General features: G+C 42.9%; 1 pseudogene; it reads left to right on the plus strand.

The window, feature by feature from the left end:
- The first annotated feature begins 10,912 nt into the window (after window positions 1–10,912).
- On the plus strand, window positions 10,913–12,463 carry LOC139446453 (uncharacterized; annotated as a pseudogene).
- Window positions 12,464–15,682: the final 3,219 nt, after the last annotated feature.

Below are 15,682 nucleotides of genomic sequence, written 5' to 3' on the forward strand. Positions count from 1 at the left end.
TTGTGTGAGGATTAAGTTTGACAATGTCATAACCCTGAAGGATGACTGCGCGTAACCATAGAGATATGGTGTTGCGACTTACTTTGGTCGTGGACATAGGAGATATGGGTATGAATAACCGTTTCATCAAGCCACGCCTAGTTTTGGAATGGCGGATGAAAACTCGAAGTGCTTGCACCAGGCACAAGACAAGTTCACCTTCATCTTTGATATGGGTGGGATGGTGAAGGAACGATCGGGTTGGCCTGGTAATTCATATTTTGCTATAAAATCCCAGCCCAACCTGAGATGTACCGCTCCATGCATACCATGCTCAAAACAGACCAAGGTGATGTAGATTGCATGTAGCTTGCTCACCCGTTCCGCAGTTGCTAATGCCAAGAGAAAAATTATTTTCTTTGTGAGGTCATAATATGAGGATGCATAGAGGGCTCGAAGGGGCGTCCTCGCAAACCTCGAAGTAGCATGTTCAAGTCCCAAGCAGGGGGACGGAACTTGGCCTTCTGATCCTCAAACCCGGATGAGCGTAGCAGGGCCTGTAGTTCTGAGACCTTGGTCATTTTGCAGTTTTCTGGAATGTCCAACACTGAGTTAAGTGCTACCAAAAATGTAGTAATGGTGCTACCTAAGAAATGTTTCTTAGTATGCAAATGTAGGAGGTATTCGGCAAATAATTGTGGTGACGCAGTCATGGGGTCTTGGTTTTTTGCCTTGCAAAAAGTCTCAAATGATCCCCACTTGTCATCGTATAATCCTCTGGTAGAGAGACGATGAACTAAAACTGTAGCTTTAGCTGCCCGTGCCGAACCGCCCATCGCACTTAACGCCTTTTTAAGATGAACCAAGCGTGCAGACGATAACTATCTGGCATTGGGTGAGGCAAATTGCTGGGAAGGTGGATGAGTAGGTTGGACCACTGTGGGAGGGGTAGTGGATTGTCTTCTGCTAAACTTCTGAGCTCGACGAACCACCCTCTCACCAGCCACAAGGGGGAGACCAAAGTCAGAGCAAGATTCCCTGTCTCCTTGATCTTTTGTATCACCTTGGGAAGTAGAACAGGTGGCAGAAAAGCATAAATTACTCCGGATCTGGTAACGGGAAGACATACATCATAAGTTGGTGGTTTGGGCACGTAGCAAACAGGTCAATGTTTGGTTGCCCGAACATCTGAGGCAGTACCTGAAATGCTTCTGTGCGAAGTTTCCACTCGGTAAGAGCCACCCTGTATGTTCTGCCATCCGGGGATTTGTTGAACTATGAATTGTAATTCCAGATCCACCAGACGGAAGAACCTGAATGTCTGTTGTTAAAGAGAGAAGGAATGCATTGTTCCCTGATAGCACAGGCACCACACCACAGTGCTGTTGTCTGTGGATATTGCGAGTTGGGCAGACTGTAGCTGATTCTGCCAATGAGAGATGGCCAGAGTTAACGCTTCCAACGCCAGGTTATTTTTGTGCCAACTTTGATGAGCGCCGGACCATAGCCCTGAGACTGTCTGGCCTTGCAGGTGAGCACCCCACCCCCTGAAGGGAGCGTCTACGTCTAGTTTCGGGGATAACCCGGATAAAGAGACTCCTCCAAAGACATTGACTCTACCGTCCACCAAATGAGGCAAGGCCTTAGATGGGCCGGTAGTGATGGCCTTGAGTGGATTCTGATGCCTGATGTAAGAGTTCAGGAATGGATGGATTGGGCGCAGTTGTATGTGGCCCATGCTTGTGAAGTCCTGTGCCGAAGTGTGTAGCCCTAGCAACACTTGCCATTGGTGAAGCGTGTGTTGTTGGTGTAGTGCAGGTGACAAGAGCCTTAAAAATTTGGCCATCTGTCCCTTGGTACTGATAGGAGATCCAGGTCTGTCTGGAACTCAGTCCCAGTTGGAAAGTGCTAAATAACAAAGTCTGTGTGTGATGGTTATCTCACGTGGTCAATCTCATGCTGCTGGAAATCCACTATAGTTTGGAAATCATCTAATTGGTTAGGGTTATCCTCTGATAGATCCTGATGCACCGTACGTATTGACGAGGCTAGTGCTGAAAAGGTTTCAGTACAAGCCTGATTTCCGTTTCTATGAATGCAAATCTGGTATCTTGCAACTCGTCCAATGACCTAATCATGTCTGACAAATCGGATCCACCGGAATCCAAGGGAATCCACCTGCACTACCCCCATCAAGGCGTCTTGAGACCCACGCACTGGCATCAAAGGGATCGTAGTGCTGGATGTCCCAGGTGCCTGAAATTTGGGAGCAGGTACGATACTCACAATAGCCTCCGATACTGTTGAAACTGATGAACATCTGCAGTCACAATGATGCAAGCCAAATTACCCACCAAAGATAACGGCTGCGTAGTAATGACAGAAGAATGTCTATCGCTAACCGCTAGCGATTGTGACATCTTCCTCGCCACTCGACAGGACTGAGGCAAAATACTTCCATGAATGACTGGTCTATAATTTGCAAAACTCGCTGGAGAGAGAGGTGTACAAAAATTACTTTTAAAGTTTGGAGAGCAAATCTGTGTGCATGCCAAACAATGCGGATAGGGATCTTTGGAAGATTTTTTTCCACGATAATTAGTACAAAGCGCAAGCATAAGTTACACAGAATAGAGAATTGTTGATGAGACGGAGTTGGAAGATTGCCAAATGTTCCTCAGTTGCAGATAGGCAGCTATTGGCTTGGCAAGGCAGATAAAAAGCCACGGGGACACTGAAATGCCAAATGTGTAGTGGATACCATTGAACTGGAACCTGTGGAACTGCCGGTCACTGGGGTGGTTAGGCACATGCGGGTATGCATCCTGTAGATGGAAGCTGATCAGGAATTCAAAAGCATTGATGGTGGCCCTGAGCAGTCACTTTTCATTGAACAGCGCAAGGTTGTAGATCATCCTCATCTTGTTCGAATCCCATTTAGGAATGAGAAAAATGGGCGAGTATACCTGTGTTAGCACTAGGGTCTGCACCTCTATGACTCTTTTCTCTAACATGGTCTGTATGTTGTTCTCCAACAATTGTTTTCTCTGGGATAAAGCCAGACTCCGGTGCCGTTGTCAATGGAGGATCTCTCCACAGGCTAAGATGATACCTGTGGCCTATTATATTGTTGAGAGCATATGTGTCTGCCATACCAATCAAATTTCTCCCAAAAAGGCCAAGTCTCCCACCTGTTTCCCGCTCCGGTCCCAGCTCCTACCCCAAAAACTACCTCTACGGGATTGATAGGAGCCTTGGCCTCTGCCCTTGCCCCATCCTTTGCTACAAAAGGAGGACTGATCAGTGGTCTGGTCCTTGAGGGATGAGAGCCTGGGTCGATAATTCCCTGACTTTGACGCACGATGGCCAAGGTTCTGGGACACATGTTCCAGAGCCTTGAGACTTTGGCATGCGTGTCAGTTATTTGGCCATTGAGTTACAGTTGAGCCTGACGGTGGGTCCCATGATGTTGCCCGAGACGATGATTGAGTACCAAAGCCCACCCCACGCATAGCGTAGATGGGCTGCAAGAGATAACAGCGCTAACAGTGCTTGGGGCATAGCATGAGCTTTGGTAAGTGCGTAACACCTGGGCCCACTTGTACAGAACAATCTTAGTTACAATCGATCTTAGGCGGCTACAATCAACTTTACAATCACCATACAATTGTCCTATTCCACTTGCACAAACCGATCTTAGCGCGATTGTAAGACAGCTTGGAGTTAAGATCGCGATCTTAGCTAAGATTGAAATCTTCAACGGTGGAGGTACGAATATCTTAAACTCAACTACTGTCTACAGTCTACAGCTTGCTGTGCATACAATAAGTGGAACCGGTAACAACACACAAAATGTACTTCCCTCCATTGCACTTTGCACAGTTTCAAGAAAAGTCCCAATTATTTGAAGGAAATGATTACTAGAATGATGGCATATATTTTTGTCGGCATTAATACTGTCGTTATTTAGGAATTGTTTTCTATTTCAACAAGTGAAATACCTACTCATGTTTATATCAAAAGTATTGAAATACGAATAAATACATTATTTAGTAACACAATTATTATGAAAATTAAAATAAATAATAATAATGATAATATTTCCTAAAAACATAACACGTAAATGCATGATCGTCATCTATTTGGGGGAGCTTTTTGTAAAATCCTAAATATATCCTTCATGTTTTCGTTTCGTAGCTACAACAAAGGATGTTATGATTACATTTTCAAAACACAGTAAGACGGGAACTTTCATGAATAATGTTTCGAGAAAGCAATTGTTTAATATATATTCACTGGGTATTAATTTAATTTTTTTTTTGCGAAAAGGTATGTTGTTTCACATTTCTTTCAGTATTGAGTCGATGGGAATATTCCTTTGAGCTATCGACTCGATAGTTATGTGTTTAACTATTGCAATTAACAATATTTCTGACGTTAAATTTGTAGTGCGTTCTTCATGTTGTTAAAGTGTCGATTCGAATCATAAAGTTTAACAAAATAAAGAGGCAATGTTTGAACGTAAAGCGGATTATTTATGTGAAACAGACCAAGCCTTGCATGCCATCTAGTCAAGTTTACTCAGGGACTACAACAATCTTAGCTTCATAGGATTGGTCCGGACCAATCGTTAAGTTTCGATTGTAGCTTACAATGATCTTAGCCTACAATCGCTTCGAGCAAATGGATGGCGATTGTAGCGATTTACAATAATTGTAGCGCTAAGATCGCTTTGTGCAAGTGGACCCTGATGTGCTGGCGGTGCGTAAGGCGCCGAAGGCACTACAGTTGGCAGGTAGCATAGGCGTAGTTGCATTGCCCCTGGGTACACGCATGATGGATGCATCCTGAGGCACAAATGTTGAGGCTGTCGCCAGCAGAGCCGTCGGGGTTGATACGCCCCGATGTGCGTAGGCCAGAGCTATTGCAAATGTAGCAGATGTATTTAGCTGTGCTTATGCCATGGATGCCGATGTAGACGCTGTCATAGCGCTCAGCAGCTGTAGGATGTCAGCGTTCCACGAGGGCGGAAGTAGCGTCCATGGAAGGCTGAGTAGTAATTACCAAGGAAGTAAGCATCTTAGACTCTTGTGAGTCTGACATCCTCTTGGAGCGTCTCCGAGACTGTTGAGCCAAGCGCTTTGTTGATGCCTGCTTATACCTGGAGAAACTTACGGGAGAAAGTGGAGCACAAAAATACACTCGTGTGTCATAGTGTAAGGTATAGTGCAGTTAAAACACCGAGGGTGAGGATGCCAGGTAGATTTTTAACCCTGGAAATTAGTGCAACGCACAAGCATAAGAAGCAAGCCAAATTAAACAAGTTCGTTGTCCTTAATAAAGAGCAACCCAAACAGATTTTCTACCTCACAAAGAAATGTATGTTCTCGTAATTAAACGTACAACACTATAATAACAGTACAACGGTTTGAGGTGCATGTAACTAGCACTAATTGTTAAACAAATATGCATAGGTTACTTTAAATACAGCCGCCAATTACGGAGAACTAACCAAGTTACAGTTCACAATAACAGATAAAGAGCTCAATATAAGAATAGCATTACGCTATAACCGTGGATAAAGTGTTAAAGGTATTTACACACAGTGCTAATACCTAGCCAGCCATGAAACACAGATCAATATTCGCGAAGTACCATGACACGTTAGCAATTCAAAATGGCGGAACAGAACAACAACATGTGAAAAAGCATCACAAACTGTCAGATTCACAGGCTAATAACACATATTATTGCATATAAAATACTCCAAACCGGCACCACCCGGCACAAAGAGGTGGATATGGGTTCTTAGATAGAAGAGTTGAAAGTCACAGGGACAGCAAACAGCGAAAATAGAGGACCAATTATCAGCACGTGTTCAGTACTGTGACCAACAATAATATGGAGTTATCAGTCGTCTACCACTTCTGGTATGACGTGGCAGCTAGTGATTGGGAGGGTCCTGCTTCAGTATTGAACACGACTTTACTCTCTTCAGCAGGATCAATCACAGCCTCATGTCTGTCAAAAGGTGGCAGTGAATGCATTAAAACCCCTAACTTCATAAAATGTTTTGGAAAATTTGTCACAATAATGAAAAAAAGACAGGGTTCCACTGTGTAAATGAACTCAGTAGGGGAGGTAACTGTATATGCGGCAAAAACAATAGCGAAACATGGAAGTGGAACTGATATTGCATTCGAACAAGTAGTATTTTGTTCTGTTTTGACATAATATTCTGAGTAACTTCTTTTTCTATTTGTAATAGTTTTCTAAAATGTCTATGATACTTATGGGTAAAATAAAAATGGTCTTATGAGTAACTGAATAGAAAGTACATGCATACCATGTCACATTTAGTAGTCCTTAAAATTCTTGATATTTTATTAGTATCTGTTTTAGTTTTATTCAAACCCTGAAATGCAGGATTCGGGGGTATACATAGAGGGTATTCTGCAATGTGGGATATGAAAGAAATTGTATTTGGTATGCAGATTCAACATTCTAAAATAAACAAGAAAACAGTGTTATCACTGTCACTCGCCATGGGGCACATTAGAATTTTATTTGTTCATACAGTAGTGAATATTAACTATTAAAAATGTCACATAAAGCCTTAAGAAGAGGCCACCTTATGTCATCAGAAAAAATTATGAAATGTGTAATTAATAAACGCAAAAGGCCCCTTCTCTTGGAAAAATAACTTGGTCTTGATATGTATCTCTTTGATAAGCTTACTTTAGTAGTTCCTGTGAAAACCTGTCGACCTTGCACACACTGCACCAAGAGTTGAAAAGCATGGAGCAAGGGCCATAACTCACATACGACACAAATTTTCGACCCCATTTGAGGTCATGACCAGTAAAATCAGTGTGTAAAATTTCATTTCCCTGACTAATAATCGCTTTTGAGAAAATTTGTCCCCTTTGAGAATGTCAAGATCACAGATAATCTTGTATATATTAATCAAATGTTAGTACTTTAGATAGATGTTTTATGGTATGGTTAAATAAGTAAGCGTGGCGGGTTGTTTTTAGATACTGTCAGGTAATACTTTGGGAACAGGTAAGTCTTAGGGAAGCATGACTGGGTACGGCTGATAGCTGGGGAGTTAATTGGTGTAACAATAGGGAGGCCAGGGGTAGCTTGGATGGCGTATTCTCAGGACAACTACCCCTCGAATTTTTCCATTCGCAGGACGACGACCCGCCGGTACGCCTTTGATGTGTGGTGTTGTTTTAGGAGGGGATTAACTCAGTGGTTTGTGTCAAAAACTGAAATATGTACACGAAAACTGAAATGCCCATCCCAACATCTTTGAGCTGATAACATTTCTAGGACCTGAACAGCAGAAGACAGAGTGTAATCTGCGACAGTACCAGGCCGGCCAGCGTCTCCCACCAAAAAAGAAGAAGTTCTGTGATATACAAGGCAGAATTGATCAACTGAAGACCAGACTGATTCAGAATGAAGTCAGCGTAATTTTCTTTGCTGACTCTGTGTCTCATCTTCTCAAACTGTCTTAATTGCCCATGACTTTTGTGAATCTTATATGTACATCATCTTGTACATATACATTCAAATTATTTGTAAATAAATCAATATTCAACCCTTATTGTCTTTCTTTCGTTCGTTTCAAATCCAGTTCCACTTTTTTACTCGCTCGGGTTGTTATAATAACACTCGATACCCATTGTTTTACTAGATTGGCAGATTAAAATATTCGCATGACGACGACCTCACATTTTGCTAGTTTGTTTTCATATGACACAGGGGGTTGTCGTCCTGCAAATGAACTGGTTGGATTATGGAGTCAGTTTAAATAGCGGGGCAGGGTAATAATTTGTACAGACAGCCAGAATCAGTATGTTCAGATAAGGCATAGACTGACATTGTGGGAGCTTTCTACTCTGGTTGGAAAGCATTTTGGGGCATTTATTTGTTTCATGTAGGATTGCATTTTAACGGATGGTTAAGTTATGCATTGTTTTTAAATGTAATTGTATACATATTTTCATTTAGTGCTTCTCACTAAATGGGTTTATTGAAACCATAATGCATCTCTTTGCTAACCTCCGTTACATCATTCTCTCTTGTAATCTCCCGCCACTTATGTCATAATTCTACTTCCTATGATGTCATCAAACTTTCTGTGTCATCACCATCGTCCATTAGTTCTGTCAAAATTTCTGTACCCAGTTTTTGCACAGCAATTCTCAACTTTTTGCTCTTCGACTCTACTTTTCGACTTGTGACTGCTAATTTCGACTCCTCTTCACCGATTATTATTAATCTTCAGCTTTAACTTTCTCTTTCGCCATACACCCCGCTCATAATGCCACCTAAGCGTATGGTGAATCACAAGCTGGTGAGGACCGGCGGTAAGAACCGGAGGACTAGTACTGCAAGTGGGACGTCATTTGCAACAACAACCACAGCACCAGATGAGTTACCAAACTTCCTTTCACACAATAGGCCCCCGTCTGCAATGCCAAATGTCAATGTTAATTCTTCACTTTTATTGCCAGCTCTTGGCCCTGTTACAGCCACTCCCGTCCCGGTTCCTCCTGCTTTGGCAACCACAGCTGATCAGCTATCTCAGCACTTTGGTGCCATCATGGAACTTATTAGAAATAATGATTCCTCCGTCATTTCTTCTAGGCCTCTTCTTAACAACACCCCAACAGTTAGCGGGGTGAGCAACGTCACTGATAATTCTGGCAGTATTATTCAGGCTGCGGCCGATCCTGGAATTCCCTCTGACGTCACGGCCTCGCCGATTAGTCACATGGGAGATCCCCTCTCCTACATGGCCGACAACATCGGCGCATATGTAAAGGAAGCCATGAGGGAAAAGATTTGGAAAGGGAAATATGTGGATCTGGCTGTGCATTCCCCTAAAGCCAACGAACCTGAAGAAGATGAAGACTAATGACCGACAGCACAGGTAAGGTGACATTGACACAAGTACAGCCTTAAAGATTGCCAGGCAAGTCGCTTGGCATCGGTGCATGGACAACATCCTTTCATGTTTTAATGTCAATGTACACAGAGAAACATGCCTCTGTTAACACAGTGCAGGGTATGCTGTCATACATGGAGGCTATACGTAACGCAGCATTCAGATTCGGTGGCTACGGGTGGTCAACGTATGACAAACAGTTTCGTCACCGGATGGTGCGGGACCCAATGAGGCAATGAGGTGGAATCGATGGTGAACTGTGGCTGTGCTACATGATTTCGCATCAAAACAGGTTAAGGAATCCACCCAGCACTGTAGGTAGTAATACTACATCAGTTAAGGAATTCCCACCAAACTTTTGTTGGGATTTCAACAAGGGTTCGTGCCTCAGGTTTGCATGTAAATTGCCACATAAATGTGGAAAATGCGGGGGTACCTCTCATGGAGTCTCAACTTGCTTTCGAGCTACAGGAGCCAGTAGGCCCCAAGCAAGCGGCACCCAGCAGAGCAGACAATACCGCTCAGGCAAGCATAATGTGAACAGCACCAACACCAATAAGAATTGAGAACTTGAAGCCTTATTTGCTGCATTAATGCCAGTGTTCACAAGCAACAGGCAATTTCATTGTTTTCTGGTTTTAAGTATGGTTTTCGACTTTGGTACCAAGGCTTTTGCACATACAGATTGGCAGACAACTTGAGGTCAGCACAAGGGCCCGAAGCAAGGGACATTGTTCAGGCAAAACTGGATAAGGAGTTAGACTTGGGTAGAATGGCCAGGCCTTTCGTCTGCCCTCCGTTCCAGAATACACAGGTGTCACCAATAGGCCTCATCCCTAAAAAGCAGGAGTTGGTAACTCCATCTGCTGAGGGTAAGTCACCTGATAGTTTCAGGCTAACACATCATCTTTCGTACCCACAGGGGCAGTCTATTAATGACAACATTTCTCCACAGGATTGCTCAGTCACTTACGCCCGTTTTGATGAAGCATTTAGGATGGCACAGGTGTTGGGCCCAGGAGCTTTGCTCTCCAAATTTGATGTTAAATCAGCATTTCGCGTTATACCAGTTCACCCAGCAGATTTTGAACTCCTGGGAAACGCCTTCCAAGGTAGCTTTTATGTCGATAAATGTTTACTGTCTGGTTGTTCAATTTCATGTTCAATATTTGAAACTTTCAGTACCTTTCTGCAGTGGTGTGTACAGCAGCACCTTCCAAACCAGCAGATTATGCACTACTTATATGATTTCTTAACTGGCGGCCAAGCAGGTACGCAGGATTGCAGTGATAACCTACATATAAGCTTGCAAATGCTTGAATTCTTTGGAGTGCCTGTAGCTCCAGAGAAGACACTTCCTCTTACTACTGACATCACGTTTTTGGGGTTGCAAATTGACAGTGGCAATGCAGGTTAGGATACCATTCAACAAGATAGAGGAGGTAAGCCACCAGATCAAAGGTATTGTTGACTGGAGGTTCTAAAAAGGGTAACTAAACGGGATCTACAGTCACTGGTGGGAAAACTATATTTGCAGGGCAATCCCCATGGGTCGGGCTTTCTGTCACAGGTTGATAGATCAAATGTGCAGAGTCCAGTCTACATTCCATCGCATACGTCTCATAAAGGGATTGAAAGAACATCTGGCTATCTGGCTAGAGTTTCTTACCTATAATAATGGCGTCTCAATCTTTCAGCAAGCTCAGTGGGATGACAATAGTACAATGCAGCTTTTCACTGAAGCAGCAGGCAGTGCAGCTTTTTGGGTTTATTTCCAGGGCCACTGGGCGAGTGGTCATTGGCCACAACAATGGATTGACTTGCTCATGACCAAGAACTTGACTTTGTTAGAGTTATTTCTGTCTGTCAGAGTCTGGGGTAAGTCACTCGAACAAGAGGGTACTTTTCTATTGTGATAACCAGGCAGTAGTTCACATCATCAACAAGCAGTCCTGTAAGGTTCCAAGAACTATGGCTCTGGTCAGGCAACTGGTTTTGCTATGCCTCAGGCAAAACATTCTTTTTAAAGCTAAGTTTATCAATACAAACGCAAATGTCATTGCTGATGCTCTCTCGAGATTCCAGTGGGCACGTTTTAGGGAAGCAGCACCAACAGCAGACCTGGCTCCAACGCCGCTGCCACACAACATATGGACGTTCTAAATGAAGAAGCGCGAAGACAACTTAAACAGTCATTGGCCAGTAACATATGGTCAACATACCAGGCAGCGGTCGAGGTGCTGCAGGGTTTTAGAACAACACATGGGCTGTCCCAGGTATGGCCAGTCCCAATTGACCACATCGTCAACTTCATTGCTTATATGTCAGTGAAGGAATTCTCCATTTATATGGTAAGAACCTATATATTTGCTATATCTGCCTACCATAAGCTAAGGGGCATGTTGGACTGCACCGATCATTTCTTGGTGCGTAAGCTCATATCTGGTATGAGTAAGGGCAAGCGCAACTCAGTTTGCTCCAAGCCATTATTTCAAGTTTACCATTTATTTGCATGTCAACCTCTGAAACTCTACACAGCTGTGTTTTCTGCTGCTTTCTTTGGATTTTTCAGAGCAAGTGAGCTGGTACAAAGTAAACCAGGCCAATTGGGCATTGCCATGAAAGACATAATATTACAAGCAGATCGGGGACAGGTAACATTCATCCTTAGGCACTCCAAAGGTGACAGGGCTAAAAACTGGGTTTCCATCACCCTTACAACTATTCCACATCATCCTCTGTGCCCAGTCGCAGCAGTCAAGGGTTATTTCCATGACCGCCCAACTGGCGCTGACTCAGCGTTTGTTCTCTTTGACAACACAGTTCTATCAAGATAACAGTTTCAGGCAATTCTAAAGAAGGCTTTGGCACACAGCCGCTTCAACACAAATGATTTCTCTTCTCATTCTTTCAGAATAGGTGCAGCAACCTCAGCAGCAGTCAATGGCATGAGTCAAGACTTAATCAAACAGCTTGGTAGATGTGGGGTCAGATTCCTTTATATCATATATCTGCATACCTAAAATGTGTACTTGACTGCATTGTTTAATCGTGACCATTCCACTGTGCCTTTTTTGTGTTGCTTTCAGTGTGGCTGATAGGGTCAAGTTACCTGGCCCGGCCCCAACGCTTCCTGGTAGAGAGCCTGTCTGGCTGGCCTTCCAACTACTTGTGGATGGCTCTCAGTGGGATGCTGTGGCAGGAGCTAATGCCCCTGGTCGAGCGACAGCTAGCCAGGACTGGCCAGCATCCCAGGGCCATACTTATACATCTGGGCTCACACGATATTTGCAAGAGGAAGGCCTGCCAGCTGTACCTGGACATTCACCTGAGGCTCCACCTGCTAATGCCTCAGACCACCATCTTTTGGTCTGACATGCTGCCAAGGAGGCACTGGCATGGAGCCAACTGCTAAGATGCGTTGGAAATGGTCAGGAAGAAGGTCAACAGACGGTTGGGCAACCGTGTCAGGGAGCTTGGGGGGAAGCATATCCAGCATCCCAAGGTTTGTGCTGGGGATAGTTCCCTGTATGTCTGGGACGGAGTCCACCTATCAGTCAAAGGACAGCAAATTTTCACAAGCTCAATCCGCGAAGCCCTGATGCCAAATGTAGGTAGTAAGTAATAAACAAGTAAGTAACACTTAATTCTTACGTCTGTGGCTAGTTAGGGGGGCCCTCATGGTTCATGGTCTTCGGTGTGGGCTTATCACATGCATGCCGTTGGCGTGGTTCTTGTGGGCTACAAATGTAAATACTTACTTAATCAGGTCCCTGCTCTTCAGCGGGAATCTGTTCAGTCCCTCTGCTTCTCAGCAGATGGGAACCTTTAGGCTTAACTTAATTCATGTCTGCTTTTCAGCAGAAACTTAGTATTTTGCTGCTGGCAACATAGTTGCCCATTGCTTCTGCTGCTTGCTGGTAACTCAAGTTGCCAAATATACCATACTTCCTCTATTAGAGGCCCAGGCTTCTATTTATTTCGGACAAGCTTTTGACATGGCGTCAATTAGAGGCCCGGCATTTCTATTAATACCCCCACTTTACTATGACCACAAATGTCCCGGATCATTAATTGTATCAATTGATCTACCCGGCGTCTATTAGAGGCCCGACTTCTATTTTTTGCACTGAACAATTGACCCGGCTTCTATTAGAGGCCTGGTGTCTAACAGAGGACATACGGTAACTCATTATAATAATAGCTTAGGGCAGCCCACAAGTCCTGCCACACCTATGACCTTGAACCCAACATATGCCTTTCTTATTTCTCTTGCCTTGTCAACTTTGACAAGGCAGGTTACTTTGCATGAGGTGTTTCAATAAACTGATTGTTTTTTTAAAGTGGCTTATCATTATTACAAACACAACCTAAAACAACATATGATTAAAGTATAAACAGTTCCACTCAGTGAAATGTAAATTGGAGTATTGATGCATTGTTGTATGTATTGTATGGTATTGACACGCACTTAAGTGACTATAGTTGCTAATATTATATTGTAGTGTCCCGGAACTGGCCAGTCATCCTTGTATCTGTGTAAGGAGAGAAGTGTCTCCAAACATCTGTAAGGAGAGAAATGTCTCCAAACATCTGTAAGTTAGTTAATTTGGAATAAGTTTGCATACCGTAACTTAGGGAGGGAATAAATCTTTAAAAAGACGTAATTTGTGTTTGTGGTTATTTCAATATGTGACGGAGTAGCGGACAGACAGACAGATGGACAAGCTCAGTTCCTATATCCCTCATCCCAATTCGTGGCATGGGATAATAATTCCTTTATATATTTCATACTTTCTGTATTTTTTCAGTTTTTCAACTTCAAATCTTTTATGTAACATGTTCTATAGGTACTTGTCTGTTTCCGGCATGTGAAGATCCGGGGTAGAATAGGTCTTCAGCAACCCATGCTTTCCGTAAAAGGCGACTAACGGGATCGGTGGTCAGGCTCGCTGACTTGGTTGATGCATGTCATCGATCCCAATTGCGTGGATCGATGCTCATGGTATTAATCACTGGATTGTCTGGTCCAGGCTCAATTATTTACAGACCGCCGTCATATAGCTGGAATATTGCTGAGTGCGTCATAAAACAACAAACCAACCAACCAACCAATTCCGGCATACACCACAACGTTCTTGACTTATAAATGACAAACTTCTGTCTTTCCAGGGAAAAGACGTACCCTTCTCGAAGGTTTGCATATCGGCATATGAATATGAGAAATACATCAAACAAGAAGGATAACTCTCATTCTACCAACTTCTCGAGAGAAAAGGGGACGAGTGGTTAAAAAATATAAAAAACAAAAATTGTTTCGCGGTTCATGTAACATGAACAATCATGTATAAACACCACATGATTCACGGAAATCTGATCGTGGCATTCGTTTCATGTGCAGAAAATGAATTCTGACGCATTGCAATCGTCAGTGCAGGCTGTTCCTTCGTTGGAGCAAGACACACTTTACCGTCGTGGTCATAGACAAATATGTGTGGTCTTTATAGGAGCTAGATGGACCAATATTCATAGTCCTCAGAAAAGTAAAGTGTGTACTTCCTCCTATAGTTAATTATTAATTCCTGCATTTGTGGTCATGGACCTTCCAGTTTCTTCATTTTCATAAGAAGAGAATCATGTTTAGTTCACCATATAGACCGCAAGAAGAGAATCATTCTTAGTACCCCATTAATTGTATAATTTCAAGTGGAGTTGGAAAGACGGAAGGTAGTCACGTGAACATTGCCTTCCACTGCGCAGCACACGTCTTACAGTAAACTGTACTTGTTATTGCAGTGCTTGCTTATTCCTGTTGTGAAAGTTTTGAACCTCTCTATCATAGCCTATAATTTTGAAAAAATACATATATTTGGCAAGCAACAACACTCATTCATTTCAGCTGTCATGACTAAATCTGTCCTTTCATGGACAACATTAACAAATAGTATACACATTTTATATGTGTTCATTACAAATATTTTATAAAGGAATGTCATTTCCACTATGAATAGAAGTATTTCAAAATATATACACAGTGTTCCCCATGGCTTTTAAAACTGCCAGTCCTTGTGGACTGGAGACTCTAAAAATCACCTGTTCCCCCTAATTGTTGTCAGTCCCAACGGGCCCAGTCAACAAATAAAAAAACGTATGAAAATTATTTGGGTTTTAATTCTTTCAACATCATTGTTCAGTGCAAAGACGTCATCTCTGAAGTAACTTAGTTAGATCTATATGTCATTCACACAAACTTCTTCTTTTTTTTCAAATATTTTGAGACAAAGTCGCTACAAATGGATATTAAACCTAGAAATAGACAAGTATTTGTCACAGAGTGACGAAATATCCCCCTCCTGTACACCATAGTACCAAATATGAAGACAATCCAGCGATTAGTTCTTGAGATATCGCGGCAACACTGTTTTCTAACTCCAAAAGCAGATTTGCCTGCTGTGACCTTGAAAATGGGATCAAGGTGACCAAAACCGACTGGTGTCTGCGGAGTCTGTATATACACCATAGTTCCAAATATGAAGACAATCCAGTATTTAGTTCTTGAGATATCGCGGCAACACCGTTTTCCAACTCTAAAAGCAGATTTGTCTGCTGTGACCTTGAAAATGGGATCAAGGTCACCAAAACCGACTGGTGTCTGCGGAGTCTGTATATACACCATAGTTCCAAATATGAAGACAATCCAGTGTTTAGTTCTTGAGATATCGCGGCAACACCGTTTTCCAA

Source organism: Haliotis cracherodii, unplaced genomic scaffold, assembly GCF_022045235.1.
Source record: "Haliotis cracherodii isolate W230 unplaced genomic scaffold, xgHalCrac1.p SCAF_6, whole genome shotgun sequence".
Lineage (NCBI taxonomy): Eukaryota > Metazoa > Mollusca > Gastropoda > Lepetellida > Haliotidae > Haliotis > Haliotis cracherodii.